Source organism: Athene noctua, chromosome 1 (genome assembly GCF_965140245.1).
Source record: "Athene noctua chromosome 1, bAthNoc1.hap1.1, whole genome shotgun sequence".
Lineage (NCBI taxonomy): Eukaryota > Metazoa > Chordata > Aves > Strigiformes > Strigidae > Athene > Athene noctua.
The window spans coordinates 233,837,724-233,848,935 of record NC_134037.1 but is presented as its reverse complement, the minus strand read 5'-3'; positions in this window follow the sequence as shown (position 1 = coordinate 233,848,935).

Below are 11,212 nucleotides of genomic sequence, written 5' to 3'. Positions count from 1 at the left end.
GTTTGTCTAGTACAAGTCAGTGGCTACACTCTGTATGTGAACCCAGAGCAGTAGGTCATCCCAGAGACTGGGGGGACACACCGAAAGGAGACTTCAGGTAGTGATTTGATAGTTGGTTTGGACATTACAGAACTAACTGCTCTCACTTTCAAGCACACATGGATGCCAGAGACATTACAGGAACTCGGAACAACATATCTAAACATCTAAACAGCAGCAGCAGGATGGGGTAATGGGGAGCGCCATCCCAGACAGCTGCAGGCAGGAGGGATGCACCATTCTCCAGCTCCACGTTTGCATTTTCCTGGAGCTCAAGGCCTCCTGGAATGGCCTTCCTAAAGCACCAGGCTGATTTCTAGTTTCTATGACTCTATAATAATTGATTTTCCATCGTTTGGACAGTGAGGTGGGTAGCACTGATTTGTCTGTTTTGGAAAACCACCTACAAGTCCCAGTAAGTATTGTGTCCCCACGCCAGAGAGCACTTTGCAGAGTGCAGCCTATAAAATGGGCCTGGATCACTTCTTTTTAGTACTTAAAGTCACAGAGATGTTTCATTCATTTTGATGCAGGAACTTCTGTCCCACATTCTCCAGTTTACATTTTGTGGGAGCTTGATTCTCCATTAACTTCACATTAGTGGGAACACTCCTGGTTTCAGAGAATTCACTGTTAGGAAAAAGAACTTCTTGGGTTTACACAATCTTCCTTTATTTGTCTTGGATCATGCTATTTTCTTTGTTTACCTGTTACCAGAACAGGATAATTCAAGCCGGATGCACCAGTTCAGTGGCCTGGTATTTAAGCACATATTTACAGGAAAAAGGCATTCACTGAGCAGCCTTTGACTCAGGACACGGACTCTGCCAGGCTGGCAGGGCCCAGGGGTTTCAGCCATTAGAAAACAATACAAGGCTCATCTCCTGTCAGGCGTTTGGGTGGATGCCTGATGTACTTTCAGAGGCAAATTTCTGTCTTGAATCTTGCATTTTAATGCCATGCATTACATTAAACACTACACATGGAGCATCAAATAAGTAATTCGGTTCAATGCTTGCAGCTCTCCTGTGTGATGTATTGATTCCATCTAGCATGTGCCAGGTATGTCTTATAGCCTTGAAATTTTCCAGCTCCACAGTCTAGTTTGATTTCTGTTCCCCTCCTGGTGTGTTTCTTGGGGTCAAAGTATAAGGCACAAGTGGCAGAAGTGACCTCCTTATAGCAGAAGTGTCTCTCCAAGTCAACACGCGGTAGGCACTTCTGTGCTTTTCACTTCCAAACTGCCCTACGCACAAGTCCTGACTGTTATAAACAATATGTTGCTGATAAATGAGTTGTGTTCATAATAGCTCTTCCTACAAGGCAACCAGGAAAGGAGATGCACTTTTCCCACCGCCTTTTCTCCTGTGGATTATGCAATCCAAAAGCTCCCTATAAATAAACCCAGACACATATAAACAGGCAGCCTCTAACCTCTGCCAAGGAGTCCATGGTGGGACTCCCAGTGGCACCAGGAGCCTGCCTCTGCAAACAAAAGATCATGAATCCCTGTTCTGAATTTACTCCCTATTATAACCTGTGCAATTAATTATGACTTCTTGCCCACACATAGTTTCTACTGAAAGCTCACCTGTCCGCTCCAAGCCTTCCTTTACAAAGGCAGGTTCTCCACTGTTTTCTCTCAGACTCTCACTGGATTTCCAGTGAGAGAGGTATTAAAGTCAGTCTCAGACAGGAAAGCATATTGGCACAGCACCTTGGGAAATGGCAGTAAGAAGATCCCTATGGACCAGATTCTGCCTCACTGCAGAACCTGGCTCAGACAAGCTGTTTCCCTCCCACACCTGGAAACATGCTGGAGTGAAAACAGGAGATTTTCCATGTACAGTGGTTCGAAAGATATTGTACTCCCCTGCCAAGCTCTCCTTTTCTTAGTCCAAACAGGGACATGGGTCTAAGTTACTTGGAGAATTTTTTTTCTTTCTACTGTATGCCTGACAAACACATGCGGATAAAGTAGTCTAAGAAATGCTGAAGGATAAAAAGGGCATTAAAATAAGGAGTTGACAGTGCATGAAAGCCAAGAAAAGATTAAAACTTTAAAGACAGCCCTCCAGGACTCTAAAGACTCTTTTGGAAAGAGATATAATTTTTTTTTAATATTTTTTTTTTTACTTTGTGAGTTTTTCCATTTGAAGCAACAAACTTCAAACCATGGATGTGGAAAAGAGTCATTCCTTGGGCTTACAAAGGAATCTAGCTGGCCACAGGAGATGGAAGGGAGTTTTTGACTCATCTGACTGCATAACTGATATGAATCTGCATACCATAACATAGATAGATCCTCCTTCCCTCCCATTTCTTCCCTCCACCCATCCAACATCAAATCTTTCTCCATCCTCCTATACACCCCTCACCTTCTGTTCTGCAGGTCCTGCCGCTTTGCAGCAGCCCTGCTTCTGGTATCACTCCTTATCACCCTGAACATTTACTTTCACATCTGTATTAGAAGTGCCTTCCTTTTTGCTCATGCCTTTGCTCGCCATGTGAGAGATGTGGTACAGGTCCCGGCTAGTCACTGGTGCGCTGGGGATATCACCACCCTGTATCTGCCAGCACATCTCAGGGAATGCTGTCAGCCCAGACGGCTCTCCTGGGTGCCTCCCCTCCATCCTGTGGGCAGCCCAAGGGTGCTCACGTGTCCTCCCTGCCCCGGCTGCAGTAGCACTGTCAATCTTCATAAAGTCTTTCCTTGACGGTATCTCACTAGGACATGTATGGGATAGCTGCCAAGGCTATATAATATGCTAGCAGTCATCCTCATGGGGGATATGTATGCTATGGGAAGTACTCTGCTCTGCCCTAGTCCTAGTCCTACACCTAGACACATACATCTGCCTTGCAGTGGGTCACACTAGCACGTCTCTCAGGACTTTCTCACAGATGACCAGGGCAGACCAGCAGCTAACTGGGATTTATTGGTATGCAAGACGGTGATCTGTGCATTAGTTCAGTGACTCTGCATGTACCACAGAAAGCTGCAGTGCCCTATATTGTTTAATAGACACATTCTAAAATAGAAATATTATAAAACTTGTGGTTGGAAGAAAGGCAATAACTTTTACCATTCAACATTTTAATACTCTTAATGGTAATGACCGTTCCCTCATTCCTGCCTCTCATCAACAGCTTTCAAGGAAACATCATTAAGAAGGCATATACCAGTACAAGAGAGACATCAGGCTCAGTTAATTTAAAAGAGATATTTCAATAAAGTTAATTTAACATTCAGATCAGAGGTGCCCTCAGGGATTCCTGTGCCTGCCTTGCATGGCTCTGATGCTCAGATGTAACCCACATTCATACAATACTGATGTATAAGATATGGAGATGCCCAATAAATGTAGATTTTCCTAAGAGAGTATAATATAAGTCAGTCTTTTATTGGACTCCAACATACAGTGGAGTTCAGCCATATATTAGAGTGTGGGAAGGTATAAATTGTACTACATAAAGTGATCAGGTTCTCCACTTGTACTCCAAGCTACAGTACTTGCATCCCTGGTGGAAATTGATAGAATACTTGATATTTGGATCCTTGGTGGACTCAAAAATGAGTAGGAAGAAAATGAAAGCCAAACGTTTACAGACATATCAAACCCCACTGGAAAAATATTTTTGCTTTCGGTAGTATTCCACTTGTTTCCTTAAGTGATTCAGCTCTAAATAAATAGTTTTGATTGCCTTAAGTGTTGTAAAGAAAAACATTTGGATTCCAGTGATATTCAGGAACTAGAGCACAGACAAAGCAGTGTCCATTAAGCTACATAAGTATTAACAGATTCTTTTACAAATCAAGATGTAAGATTTTGTGATGTCCCCAGGACCTTCACAGCAGAACTTTACAGGCTCTGTAGAGAGTACCTGTTCATAAATTGCATCTAAAAAAGAAGGTGGGAATTAGTTGCACCACTAAGCCAAAAGGATGCTACATTTCCTCTGGAACTTCTTAAATCATAGTAAAATTATTCTGCAAGAAATACAGCATTTAAAACATTGGAAGTAACAGCAAAGTCTCAGCAGTCAGTTAAGCTGAGTCAACTAGTTCAGACGGTGCTGCATCTAGATGTAAAAAACTATTTATGTATCTGGAGATAACACAAGTCTTTTAATATATTTTGCAGATCTGTCTCAGCTTTCACTGTTTTAAGAACCAGATGCTATGAAGATAAAATTTGTAGCTTGATATGTGAATCATCTTACATGAAATGATTAGAGGGGGAAATCCAGTCCAGTGAATGAGTGCCCCTAAATTTACTGCCACAGAATCAATGGAAGCTTTTCCATTGACTCTTAATGGAGATACTCAATTGCCTTTCCATTAAGGCAGCTGTTTTTCTATGCACCTACAATTTAGGTGGATATCTATCTCAAACAGGCAGACTGGATCCCAGCCTATAACGCTAACTAACACTGTTGACAAGACACAGTCACAATACCATGACCAATATTTGAAGGACTCAATCAGCCAGTGTGTCTGTGATATAAATTTGCGGCTTCTTGCCAGTCCAGATTGCCCAAACAACCTTGAGTTAATGCTGGACTACATTTGCCTAAAGACAACTTCACTTAATTCCACACAAAATTAGGCCTATTGGGGACTGTCCTTTACAGAACTCTTGCATGCATCCATTAAAGCTGTTCTAATCAGTTAAATATAATTAAACAAAACCTGATAGCAAAAATCTTCGGTTTGCCAAGGAGGAATAACTGCATATTTCTAGAAATACAGCACAAATTCAATAACAGATATTCATACTGATGCTAATTCATGCACTGTATAATGTTTTCCACTTTGATGGTTATAAATTACATACTGTAATTTAACAAGTTGGAAAATGTGCTATCCCAAGAATGAGAGAGGGAAAACATAACAGCAGTCACCTGCCAGTTTTAATAGAGAACTGTAACAAATAGCAGCTATATTCTTTTTTTTTTTTTTTTTTTTTTTAAGATCATCACTTCAGGGCTGCAGCTGTTTGGTTCTGCCATATTTAAAGAGCAAGAAAGGTAGGCAGATAAAAAATATTTGCAATCTTAACTCCTGCTGATCTGGCAGGTCCCCGCCTATTTCCCAGATCTCTGGTACTGTCTGCCATATGCTGGTGAACCCATGAGCTTCTGGGGACATGGGAAGTACAAACATATTTGGGTTACTTCTTGCCACTGCATAATGCTGCTAAGGCAGCAGAGGTGACCCACCTCTTTGGATTCAATATTGATTTTTTTTTCTTTTAAATGTTTCTCCATCTATCAATGTCCACATAGAAATGTAGCAAGGTCCTCGTGGATTCAGCTTACTCTTGCTTTTCTGCTTATGTGCTACTAGGGAAACAAGAGGAAAAAAAGCCCAGAGAAATACAGGCAAATCAGTGCCTGGAACACAAAAAATTGAAACAGCTTTTGTTTTCCTTTTGTAGTATCATACTGACCTTGAGAGAGAAAAAAGTCTAATTTGAATACTGCAGGATCTAAAATTATAAGTAAGCATCAGCAGTGAATACAGGAAAAAATAAAAACTTTGTCACATTTTACAAAGCAATGGAAATTATTGGAGGAGAGGAAAGAAAAGAAGGATGAAGTACACCCACCTTCTTCTGCAGTGTCTATCACCTGATGAAAGGGTAAAGCAGCTTTTAGCAGACATGTAAGACTCCCCACAGACGATGCTCTCTTGGCAGAAAGTTCCCACAATGCCACCTTTGCAATATGGTGTATGGTTTCGATCACCCCATTAAAAAGACATTATTTCACTGGATAACAGCTGAGGTGATACAGGCTTTGGATGATGACCAGTGTTAATTGTGGGCAGCAAGTGCATCTTTAGGCAGTAAATTGCAGCAAATCAAGTGGAAAATGCTCACTACTGCTTGGCAGTTTAAATTGAGGAAGAAATTAGTGGAAGAGGTTCTGGTACTAATGCTGGAATATAGAGCTTTATGTCATGGGATATGCACTGATGTGTGTCTGGATGAAGTAAAATTTTACCTACAGAGGAACTGGCCAGTTTGTAACTCAGATGATCAGAACACAGCATAATACTGTGTTAGAACAAGTCAACCTGCCAGCTTCTTCCTAGAGGAGCTGAAATTAAAGTGTCTAAAGCTTAACATGTTTTAGTAAATTAAATGTCTGCAGGGGCCTCTGGTGATATAAAAGCTATTGTCAGGTATATAAATAGTTAATATTTACAACTGAGAGAAAGACATGAAGAAGAACCTGTCCCTTCTGGTTTCACTAAAATAAAGCATAGATTTTTAGAGAGGTTTTTTAAATAAGGCTGCAGAGTTCCTCCTTAAAGCATCAGAGGCTATTCATTGTTTCAGCACAAAAGCTTAACGGGCACTCCTCAGCAGTTTTGCCTCTAGTGGGAAATTAAGTTTCCACAGAATCAACTTTTTATGCAAGAAAAAATTAATTTTGCCCAAAGCATTCAGGTTTCCTTTGGGAAAATCAAAACACAATATTTCCTTCACTACATGAGCTTGACCCAAATCAAACATTTCAGTTTATTTTTTAACTGAACAAGAATATTTTATTTCAGCTCTGACCAACTTGAAACTGCCTCCAGGCTTGCTGTTATGGTAGATACAAATTGTCCAGGAGAATAAGGGAATAAGACAATTTGCATCTCAGCCAGTTAGCTGGCTCATAAGAAAATATTTTAAATTCAACAATATTAAAATGTTACATTCAGATCAACAGATGAAGCAAAATGTTTGGATACTTTCAAATGGAAGTCTTCAGAGCTTTTCCTCCCATGAAAAAATTTTGATACGGACAAAGAAATGTTTAAATAGTCAAAACTGCACATAAGAAAAAAAAAAAAAAAGTGCTCTAATTTCCAGCTAACTAATCCTTACATCAATTTTATGCCACAGCAATTCCGTTGAGCTCCACTGGAATCACACTTGAATCACTGGAATCATATCAACCTAAGAGGGGGCACAGATGCAGTGTTACTGATCTCAGTGCACAGGTTTAGGCAGATAAAAGATGTGCCTTAAGGTGCTCCAGCTTCTCTCTCACATTTACCTCCTTGTTGGGACCATAAGCATGTAAAGAAACTTCCAGATCCTGAAAGAAGAACGTGGTTAGAAGGGAGGACACCCTACAAATCACCAGGAATACTGCACATCTTTCCAAAACTCATAGATGAATGAGACAATCAGGCTTTTAAAAGTAAGAGATAAACCACAGCTTCACCTGGGATTGAACAGAGACTGAAGCCAGCATTTGCGTGTGGGACAGACATGAAAGTTTAGAGAGTTTCAGGGTTTACCTATATATATATATATATATATATGAGATAGATATTTGCTTATTGCAAATTGCTTAGTATATATTACAGTTAGAAGTTATAGCTAAACTGAGTTATTCCAGTTTCCCTTTCAGCCTCAACTTCTAATAGTCATTTCTTATTCAAAAACAGTTCAGACCAAATCAATACAGCCAGCCAGTTTCAGAGCAGAGACCACACAAAACAACACCTGTTAGTTACTTACTATAGGTTTTCAGTCAGCACGCATGGCCCGTGGGAGGACACAGAGTGCGGGTGCTGCAGCATCCAGCTTGCTTGGGATCATCACCTGTGGACAAGGTTGAGGGACACTGCTCCTGCATGGATTTCAGAAAGGTCATGTCAACCTGTTCTCACCTCACTGCAATGGCATGGGTCAAGAAGGTCAAGAGATCCAGAATGAGCTCGACTGCAGAGCTTGCATTGAAAAGAGTGCAGCACTGTTTAGTTATTTGTTCTGGTTTGTAATAACTAGGCTCTGATTCACGTCTTGAGGCGCCACAGAATTAACTGCTCCAACAGCCCCTGATAAATGTAAACAGGGATACCAAATAGTAGTACTCTGGACCACAACACAAATTATTCACATTCCACTTGCTTCACTTTTAGATGTCAGAGTGAGCAATTAACCTCTGCAGTTTATATATTTACTGATTATACAATCCACTCAAAACATCAAGGAGGGCAATGGCAAACTCAGAAACTGGGTATTTTTATACCTGAAATAATCCTGAGAACACCAAATCTGAGTTACGTAAATGATGGCTTTTATTTCTCCTCTTTCAGATTAAATTGTTGAAAAGCAGCATTTCTAGGAAGCAGTTATGTACACCATGCCAAGGAAAAGAACCATGCCCAAGAGGACAGATTAGTGTCCTACAACATTTCCAGGCAGAGCTAGGGAACAGAGGAGGGGCTTTCATGCGTGTGATACATTGATGCCTTCCAGAGATTAAAAAGCAACACGTAGACTGTTCCCATGCCAGCTGTATTTCTAAAGAATGCTTTATGTCTAATGCAGACCACATTATCGCCATTTTAAGCTAAGATTTCACTTAATTTACATAGACTGGGACAGACTGTAGCTGTCTGCTTTTAGTGCAGACACTGCCTGGGATTGCAGGTCATAGTGTGTGAGGCTCTGCTGCTTTTGGAGTGCAAGCTTGTTTGTTTAAAAATGGAAAATCATGGGACCTACAGTTTTCCAGAGATATTCACCTTTAGGAAAAGCAATGGTCACGGCTGGTTTTAGCATGACTAATCATCCAGGAGCTGTACCTCACTGTTGTCTCAAGTCAGAGTGCATGCTCAGTTCTGCAAGGAGATGAGAGCACCTGTGGAAGCTCTGGTACCCTCCTTTCACTGGGTTCAGTACAGGAAGGTTGGATACTTTTTTGTTGCTTGACCCCTGTAATGATACTATATGGAAGGGAAGTAATTTTCAGGTTCTTGCGGGGAGGTGGGAGGGCTGAATTTTGCAACCAAAACTAAATCTCTAGAGAAATAATACAGTACACTTATGCTCAGTGGCACATCCAACACACTTTGCCAGAGACATCATCAGATCATGGATTTATTTCTGACATACTGGGCTACAGAAAAGTGGTTTCTGACTCATCCATGTTTCATGTGCAAACCTAAAAACCACATTTCATCTACCTGTGCCTTAGTTTCACATATGTCAAATAGTTTTCAGGGGGGACAGAGTAGTGTTCAGAAGGCACTCAGACCTTGTGGTGATGTGGGTGATGCGTCTACAGCTAGACCAAATGAAATGGTGCAGTTCCTATCTGAAGAGCTTATGACTGTACTTGCAAAGATGTTAGACAAAGGCAACATTCAGCCTGTTTGCACTTACCTTTTATATTCCTGATGTCCAGAATAGAGCTGCAGCCTTAAATAAGTCACTGGAGCAGAGGAAGGATGAATCTGAGTGAAAGTCACACCACTGAAGTGAAGGTGAGATGAAGCTACTCTGTAAGGAACAGGCAAGTCCTTTAGGCATCTGCTTCAGGTCTACAGGGAGCTGCAGATGTGAAATGAGGATTGACAAGCCTTTTACAAGGAGAGAGAAAGGCCCTCTTCTGGCTCCTGGACAGGAGTGCCAGGGCCGAAACACTTGTCAAACAGCATTATCAGCCTTTTGTACCAGCTTGTGTTGCTTGAGCCTCACCTAAGGGATTGGGAACCTTAGTTACTGGGATGACTCATTTCCAGCTCCCGAGTGGGTATCAGTAGGAGTTACTGTCTGGCTGCTCTGTCCCACTGTGACGGCTGTTGGTCTGGGCTCAGCTGAGAGCAAAACTGTCTCCAAAGGACCTTTATTGTGAAACGCTTTCTGTAACAGTGCTTCAATCATCTGGATGGACTTTGGCGGGTGCTCTGAGACTCACTTTGATAAGGTTTTGACACCTGAAGAGATTAGCACATCTTAACAGAGCTGTAGTAACTCTCCATGTGTTTACAGCCCTGCCCAGGACCTACAGCAGGGCTATTGGTGCTGCACACAGAGCTGAGCTATGGGAGCACACTGCAGCCGTGGGCCTGCCGGGACACACTGGTGGCTGCTGACACTTGTACCGCTCTGAGGTCTCACTGCAAACTGCCCGTATAAAGCTGTCGTCCTCTACATGAGGGAAATCTGCAATATATTTCAGGATGGGCAGGGGAGCAGTGGACCCACTCAGCTGAAATTTTGACAATCATAACTCTCAGAAAATCTGGGAGTAGGTTTTGTGTTAGGTGGCAAATTGTAAAGTTGGCTACTTCTTCATCCCTGTTCTGGCAGCAGAGGTACAAGTCAGAAATGATGGAAGGCTGTTTTATTTCCCCCTCTGCTGCATACCATTTTGCTTTACTGAACGGCTTCATTTGGGCCACTTTGCTTGGGACAGGCTGCTGGGCGTAATTGTTACATCCGCCTCCTGACAAATGAGTGTGACATCAGCGTGACTTCAGTTTCTTATAAATATCTCTTTCCAATTTGATTAATATGTCAGCACAGACCTGGAGTTAAAACTGAAGGGGACTGAATATTACTCCTTCCTTTTAAGGCTGGCATAATTTCCCCTCTACATGGAAAAGCTTCACACTTACATTTTTCACTAGTATCTACCATCACGAGCCTTAGATTTTGTCTCTTTTAAGCCTGCAGCCTGTGAAACACTGTAATTGCATGCAGCTGTTTGCAAGCCATCCTCTGCAAACGGAAAGCGTGCATTGAAAAAGCACCCAAGCAGAGGACCTCTGAAATACACGCTGCAAAAGCTGCTATTTTACTAAAAAGACTCTCCTTGGTCTGCACTCCCCTGCCCTCCTCTGCCGTTGCTACCTTGCAGTTTATGACATCCAGATAGTGGGAGGTCTGACAAACCGAACAAGGCTGAGAGCAAGAAATTCCATTCCTGTTGAAATCAGTAATTCCTCCGTGCAGGCTGCTTTTTCATGTGTGTGTGTGTGCGTGCTTTCTTTTGTGTGACTTCGAGAAGGGCTCTGATATTATTATTACTTTAAATATAGCTTGCCCTGGGGCGGGGAAATGAACAAGGAAAGAGTCGACAAGCAGCCTATCTCTCAGAAGAAAAGAGCAAGCCTCGCAGCACAGGAACTGGCTTCACTCAAGTGTGCAGTTTAGAAGTCAAAAAACTGTTCCAAATACCACCATTTTGGAGGAGGCGGAAGAAAAAGGAGACAAAACTGGCTAAACACAGTGAAGAATATGGTAAACCAGGGTACAAAGTGCACCTAATTGCAGTTTGGGAGTGGGCTCTGAAGTACAATGTAAGTCTTCCTTAAATTGTATTCTTTTATCATATTATCTAGTTGTTTAATTTCCATTCTGAAGCCAGGCTG